The 8,035-nt window shown below is 36.6% G+C and overlaps 1 long non-coding RNA gene across 1 annotated transcript in view; it reads right to left on the bottom strand.

Annotated features, from left to right (window-relative positions):
• Positions 1 to 8,035, bottom strand: part of LOC106529683 (uncharacterized) — a 96,546-nt gene that overhangs the window by 86,986 nt on the left and 1,525 nt on the right. The gene's annotated exons all lie outside the window — the stretch shown is intronic.

Raw genomic sequence — 8,035 nt, 5'->3', positions numbered from 1 at the left:
GCACATAGAACTCCGAAACTCAAAACTCTAAAACTTAAAAATGTCAGTTTCCCATTGCTTTTTTTTCTTTCTTTGAGTCAAGTTCATCAGGGCCCCGATATCAGAAGGGAGGTCATTGGTCCATTCTGTAGTTGTAAAGAAGAWGATGAACTAAAAGGTGAAGTTCTTGATTTGCTGGTTTGTGCTAATCCAGTCCTCCACTATGATTGTGAGATGCGGGTCATGACCAAAACAATGGCATGTTTTTTGTTTGTTTGTTTTTTTTCACATAAAGGAGCCGAGGTGGTTTAGGCATCTGATCAGGATGCCTGTAAAAAACCCACTACCTTGTTCCAAGGCCAGAGAAGCCTTGGAACAACGTTGGTGCCAACGTGCTGCCTCCACGATTGGATTGCAGACAAACAATTAAGGATGGATGGATGGATGGATGGATGGATGGATGGATGGATGGATGGATGGATGGATGTATGAACAGATATTTATTTAAGCACCTGAACACACTTCTTTGTCTTTGCCTGTCAAGTCACACAAACACATTTTAAAACCAAGGGAATTTCTCAAATATACTCGACATTTTTAGACATTCGTTTGTCTGACAAAGACCCTAGGGATTWTTGTTGTCCGATTTCAGCTTCTTTGTAAAGTGTGAGACATTAGAAAGCAAAGCTGAAGAGAGAAAATAATGCCTTGTGGTGATCATCTGAAAACACAAAGTCCTGGCAGTTTAAGCCATCTGTGAAATTAAAATTTAATCAGGGGTAATTAACTAGAAGGATGGGCAAGATCAGTTTAGTCATCTTATAAGTCCTGTTTTTAGTTTACGACATCAATGTGTTATTGATTGGAGGAGGTGAAAATCCCAGATCCTTTGTAGCATAATAATGAGGAAAACCAGTTATCAGTAACAACACAACAGAAAAAAAAGAAAGTACACCACTCAGCCTCCTCTATCCTTCAGCTCAGGACTGAGGCCATTTCAGAAACTATTGCAGAGGTTGTCTTTGAAATCCACTGAGGTATTCAGTGACCTGCAGGGATTCATGACACCGTGTAAAKGAACTGTTGTCGGCTGCCTCAGTCACTGTTCTAGCTTTTGTCATGTTTAACGCAGGAGAATGAGYCCAAGTCCGGACGGAGGATAAGAGTTAAAATAAAGAAATTTATTTGACAAAAAAAAAAGGCTGATGAGGCAGCAAAACAAACTAAAACACAAGGACTCACAGAGGAACACAGGGGAATGAGACAGATGGACGATGCCATACAATAATCCAGCGAGGATATGGAGGACATGATCAGTATTTAGTAGGAGAGAGGAACTGACAAACACCTGGAGGGAAGACAGTGATCACAGACAGGTGAGGATGATAAACTGAGAAATGGCATGAAACAAGCAGAGGAGAAGTGAGAGGTGGTGACACAAAAACAAAAACAGAACAACAGACAACACAAGCCTCACAGCTTTAGTACACCTTAGAACAAAACGACCAGTGGGACATCTCATTTTTTCATATGATGTCTAAAACATTAAATAAGCTTCCTTGCTTGTCTTTAACTTTCGTTAATACAGAATATTAACAGAAAACTGTAATAAGCAGAAAGGTACCTGAAAAAGCTGAATCTAGCACAAAGAAGATGAAAAGGTATGTGGGCTGAATTAGTCAGTAAAAACAGAAATTATCACAAAAAAGGTGAATTAGGTTGAAAAATGCTAAAATTAGCTGAAAATGGCCAAAAAGTAGCTTAGATTCCAGAAAATGGTGGAAATTTGTAGAAAGAAGCTGACAGAAACACAACAGCATTTTAGTAACGTAGCAGAGCTGAGAAGAGCAGAAAGATAACTGAAATAAATACATTTTAAAAAGCTCAAATTAGGAAGAAACAAAAAAAAGAAGCTGACAGAAACTAAAATTAGCTCGAAGAACTTTAGAAAGCAGAACCAGAACAAAAGTTTAAAAGTGCAGAAAATGCTTTTTTAGGATTTTAAGGATGTTGAAGACTGCCCCATTCATTTTCAATATGAAGAAAAATAGCCAAAAAGCTAAATATCTCAAAAACATATAAATGGCTGAAAAGCCAAAAGTTATAGCTTGAATGTYCTGAAGGAGCTGAATGTTTTGATGTAGAAATAGTTGAAATAGCACAACACTGCAAAACAAGAAATGTGCAGAAAATGAATAATGAATCACCTCAATAATGTGAATGTTTGTAGCATTTACACAATAAATGAACAATCATTTAATTTCATTCCATTTATTTGTGATTAAAACGACTGCAGCTTTTGTCTCATCTACTGAGAAAAACTGGGGCTAATACTGAGAGCACATTAAGCAGACAGCCAAGACTTTCAGTCTGCATTGGGGCCAACTCACAGACTTAACATTTATTAAATGGCTACAACTGAGTGAGTCTGCTGCTGACAGCTGTCACAGCCTCTGAAATCAATGGATAATTCATTCACTCAGTTTAACTTAAGACATGACAGTTATCGCTTAGAAATATTGAGCTGTTTAAAATTTGGATTTAAACTTTAAATTAAATATACGACTACACTCCAGGTTAGTTTGTGAATATTAGTAAATTTAAACCAGCCAACAGTCAGGATKTGGGATTCTAGATAAGGAAGACATTCACCATGTTTGATGCATCCATGTAGGTCTTTTTCACTGACCASCACCAGAATCTTAACGGGTATTTTATCTATGCCAGACTGCTTTGCACTTCTTCTCCTTCTCATCTGTCAACGTCTAAACATGTGASGAGCAGTGCAGTGGATATGGATCATCTCTGACAGACAGGTGAACCGTTCCCAAAGGCACACAGAGCTCACAGATACAGTTCAAAAGGAAAAATGTGGGAGAAGATAAGTCCAAGAGGAAGCACATACAAACACRCTGTGTGGGGCAYGACCTGGCATTACTCTGTTTGTGCTCACAGCTGAGCCACAGAAATGTTGTGTGGCAGAAAAGATGACATTTTATAACAAAGCTATGACTTACTGGAGGCTGTACTGATCGTATCACCTGAAATCAGCTTGTTACTGCTAGAACTTCTGTGTTCATTTTTTCATATTTTATGATATGAAAAATCTTGAATTTATCTGCCAGATAATCTGTCCTCAGGCTGTTCTTAAACTGTGAAATTGTACATATATTTCTCCAAAATATCACACCATGTGAGTAAATTGCTTGACTCTGCTTTGTGTTTTCCTCACTGGGTGTAAAAGCTTTATAAAAGGATGGATGCACTGTAGCACTTTAACATTCACAACTTTGGGGAGTTGAGCTCCCATGTCCAATCCATCAATTGATCAAGAATGCAATGAGACCATGAATCTTACTTCGCTTTTCTTGTCAGCACATTGCAAAAGGCCMCTGCAGATGAAATATCACATTTGTTCAGCCTGCTTCAAATTTCAGAAATAACCATAAAGTCTTCTTTAAATTTCCAGTTACATATTGTTTAAAGGACATTTTCAAAAACTTTTTTTATGGCTATGATGTTATGGTTGTTTTTCCATTGGATGAAACCAAACAGATCAACAGACACAACTACTGCTAAAGAATATTTACTTGAAATGTGTACATGTATTCTACATGTATTCCTAGTCATGGTGAAAATACAACCTCTGACCACTTTATGGAGTATGTCAAACAGCATATTGATACTTGTTAATCCAAAGTTATCCATATTTTTTGACGGCAAGATAAAAACTCAACTTAGTATCATAAAAGGTAAAAACAAACAAACAAAAAAAAACAACACAAACTTGAGTTGGGATTTGTTTAACATACCATATCCTCTGCTAACCATTAAAGTTTACATCAAAATTTCACTAATATAATCTAAATGACCCAAATACTCAATCTATGCAACGTGTGAACAAATAAAACCTAGAGAGGCTTACATAAGTGTCATCAGGAAACTGTGTTTGTCAGGTAAAGAACGCCATTAGAGCGACCTTGAAAGAACAGTTTTTTCAGCTCTGTTCACACAATATGCTGAACGTGACCTGTGAGAGCAAGGATGGGAACAGGAAGCCTGTTTATTAGGAAAAAAATATCAAAAGAACTAAATGTGCATATTTATTCCATGCTGAATTCTTAAGTGGGCATTTATTCCTAAGCGTTAGCAAGCTGCAGCAGCAGCCGGCTAAAATGAAGTCGATACAAAGCACAACATTGTTTTATCCTTCTTGCTGAATAAGAGACTTTGTTAAGGACTAATGATTTTCACTCTGTCTCTCACTGTGAGGCAGAGATGCTGACGATAATTAACCTTCAGCTGTATCCGACAAGACGTCAGATGCAGTGTCACAACCAAATGCTTCTTTGGTGAAAAATGTGAGCAATACACAACTGAGGCATTACAACAAGAGTATGTTTACTTATAAAAGACAAGTTGATGCAGACTATTGTTTTTTTTTTCATGTTATCTAAGTATAAAAATTTGAAATTTATTCAAAATCTTCAGCTGTAAGGGTGTATTCACACGAGACACATTTGGTCTGTCTTAAACGGACCAGAGTTTGTTTCCCCTTGGTCCAGACCTTTTATGCAGGGTTGAATACAGGGTTGAATACACTTATGTATATGTGAATATATGAATCCTGGTGCAGATCAAACAATCAGACCAAAACCCGTTTTTTGAAGTGGCCTCTGTCCGCTTCCAAACTAACTCTGGTGCGATTCGTTTCTGGTGTGAATACAGATCAACCTCGAACCGAACCAACTACAGGAAACAAGCACATTTTTGGACATCATGGGACACCGTTGCTAATCATCATTAGACAATCGGTGTTGCTAACACTGCGCTACAAAAAAATGAGTCGTCATGGGTCAAGAAACGCGGAGCATCTTATCTCCTATAGGTTGTGGCACATATTTGACATCGCTGTCCCAAAATTATAAGTAGTTATATCATTGCAAAACCGCCACTGAATGATCTGATATTCTTAATAGTCAGTTGTATTAACAMCTCTATCCTTCTGGGTCTGTCCTCTGTCCTGCCCCCGTCATTTCTGTCCAACGGGAGCAACCATCACCTGTGTGTGTTTGTTTATAAAGTATAGTCCACTTGCAAAAAAACACAATGTGAATGCAAACCTCATTGAGCGAAAATAAAGTCCGCRATTTGGTCCGGACCAAACAAATGGACCAAAGGACCTGGTGTGAATACACTCAAATTGTTTTTAACTCTAATCTGTCAATGTTTAGTGCGACTTGTTTTTGTAGCACTTTTTTAGAAAGTTTATTTATTGATTGATGCTCAGCTATTGTGTCTGAATGAACTGATTGTTTCTGCTGTCACAAACTGTTATTTTCTCATGCACTGTCTGAATAAAATAAAATAAAATAAAATTTCTGGAGCAGGCTGTAGGAGAGCTCCTTAAAAGAAAAGCTAACAATCGTCTGAAGTATCAATGAACATTTGACTCTTATACTTTTAGTTTGTAACAAACCGTTAGCTACATGAACCACGTCAACTCCTTTTCTACCGACACATAAAGCCAGAGTCATCAGGTGAGACAGTGAGAGAAATTATTCTAACTGGTAGTTAAGCAAGTGAATGCACTTGATATCAGTAAGTATTAACTGTGTTTTATTTCAACTGAAGCTGAAATGCTCGATTGTTAAGTCTTTTGTTGTTGGCATCTTTTAATAAATTTGTAAATAAAACATTTCTCCACCACCATATAGTTGTATCTCTGTTATCAAACCACAACCACTCTGGAAGCTGGGGGTGGGGGGGGGGTCTGAAGCACCTCATTTTGACTTAAAGAAACAGCTTCAAAACGAGTTGCTTTGAGCCACACCTCAGAAAAGGGGTGAAAGAGAGGATTGTGGAGTGGATTGTGGAGTTACAATAAGGATGAATTCAGACCAAAGCATTGCAGTTCTAGATAAGATAAGATAAGATAAGATAAGATAAGATAAGATAAGATAAGATAAGATAAGATAAGATAAGATAAGATAAGAAAAGAAAACTTTAGTGATCCCACTGTGGGGAAATTTGCACATTACTGCAGCTCAATACAGGAGAGGGTGAGATAGAATAAAGAAAGATAAGTAAAAGAAAAAAATATATACACTGCTCAAATAAATAAAGGGAACACTTAAACAGCGCACGCTAACTCCCAATCTTAATCAATGAAATATTCGCATTGAGTACTTTGTTCTGTACAGAGTTGAATGTGCTTCACAAAAGTTTGATTTACTTGGAACTAGCGTGCGYTGTTTAAGTGTTCCCTTTATTTTTTGAGCAGTAATGTTCCCTTTATTTTTTGAGCAGTGTATATAACCCAACTGAATGATTTAAATGTGAAAAAACAGGGATTTAAAAGTAAGATATGTCTCCTTTATGTATCTTTTGTTTGCTGAAAACTTTGTAAAAATGAGTTGGGCAATTATTTTAGGAAGGTGACAAAGTATAAAATATATAAAACTTTGAAGTGATGCAGCACAGGTGGGGCTACGAAGCAGTTTCTGCTCTGAAAGACAGTTTGAAGTTACGATGCCTTCCCTGCACAGCAGTACACCTCACGCACAGCAGGACTCTTGTTTTTTTAAGACACAGAAACAGGCTTCCTAGGGGTGGTTAAGAAAACATGCATGCTCACTCATAGTTCATCATTATCTCCACTCACATGAAAACCATCACTAACCATAGCAGCAACTTAAGTTAAAAACAGTAAGAACAGAAAAAAAGACATAAACTATGAATTATTAGATTAAGCAATTCAAACAAGAAACAGAAATACACTAAAGGAATGCTGGGAAACTGTTTAACTATTCCCGATACATAACATCATTGTAAACTCAGTATAATCTAATTCTGACCAGAGAAACCAAAGCAAACCAGGAGAAAATAGACATGAATAATGAAAACATACATTTGAGAATCAAGATTTTGACATCTCACAAACTAATTTTGTCTGAAATACCGATTCCTAAGTGTGAAAATRTTGTTTGGTTAATTATCAAACTATAACGTCTCCAAACGAGGTCTTCAYCCTTCCTTCTAAAGTGCTTTTTGCCTTAATTATAATTACTTGTTTTAATAATCATGTAACCTTTTACAAATTATGATAATTCTGATGTTGTGAGTAGAAATCACTTTGATTATCATAATCATAAATATTCATTCTCATAAAGTTTGCATGTTGACATATTTGGAATTTCCCCGAGCCAATCACCAGCAGCAGAAATGAGGCTAAATGTTAAAGCGATGCTCTTTTATTGCTTATTTTTGGACTCTCCCGTACACAAAAAAGCRAGTCTATCAGCCAAATCTGGCCCATGACCCAACTGTAAAGATTATTTTTATTGCCGAGACTGAGCCTTTTTCATTTGGAATGAATTATGTGTGGGTTACTCAAACTCAAGTCAGATAAATAAGGAGGGAGAGGGGAAAAAAAATCAATTACAAAAATGTTTCTATTAAAACAACAGATGAGTGTGGGCCACAAACTGGCTGAGGAATTAGATCTTCATTTAAACTAATTGCTCTTTAGTAACACATCTCATCTTCACTTTGGTACAGTATAAGTTTTCTTGGATGGACAGTATTTTTGAGAATATATGCTTTGAGTAAATGCTTCAAGCAAAAAGATCACTTTCTGTTGATTGAGCTTCACACAGGTTTTTTTTTTTTTTTTTTTTTTTTTTTTTTTTTTTGCTTAATTTGGATTATTTACAACTGGCTCTCTGTTAAACAAGTTCTTCATTTTGGATATTTTATCAGTATATACCAAGAGACTTCTACTTAGCAGGGCATTTTTTTAATTTCTTTTATTTTTAAGGATTGCTCAGTGTGTGCTCAGAGAAACAAATAAAGTCAGACTCTGTGGGGAATTGGGAACAACCCTTCAAGTTAATATGAATGCACAGTGGAAGGCTAAAAGCAGACACACTTCAAACAACAGACAAACTCCAAACAGCATCAGGGCTCCATGTAACATGGTAATACCATACTGAGCCAAGTGTTGAAAACCATGATAAACCTGATCAGCCTTCATAATTACTGAGCTGTTGGAAGC

This window comes from Austrofundulus limnaeus, unplaced genomic scaffold, assembly GCF_001266775.1.
Source record: "Austrofundulus limnaeus strain Quisiro unplaced genomic scaffold, Austrofundulus_limnaeus-1.0 Scaffold459, whole genome shotgun sequence".
NCBI classification, from domain to species: domain Eukaryota; kingdom Metazoa; phylum Chordata; class Actinopteri; order Cyprinodontiformes; family Rivulidae; genus Austrofundulus; species Austrofundulus limnaeus.
This window is presented reverse-complemented; position numbering and strand designations above follow the sequence as displayed.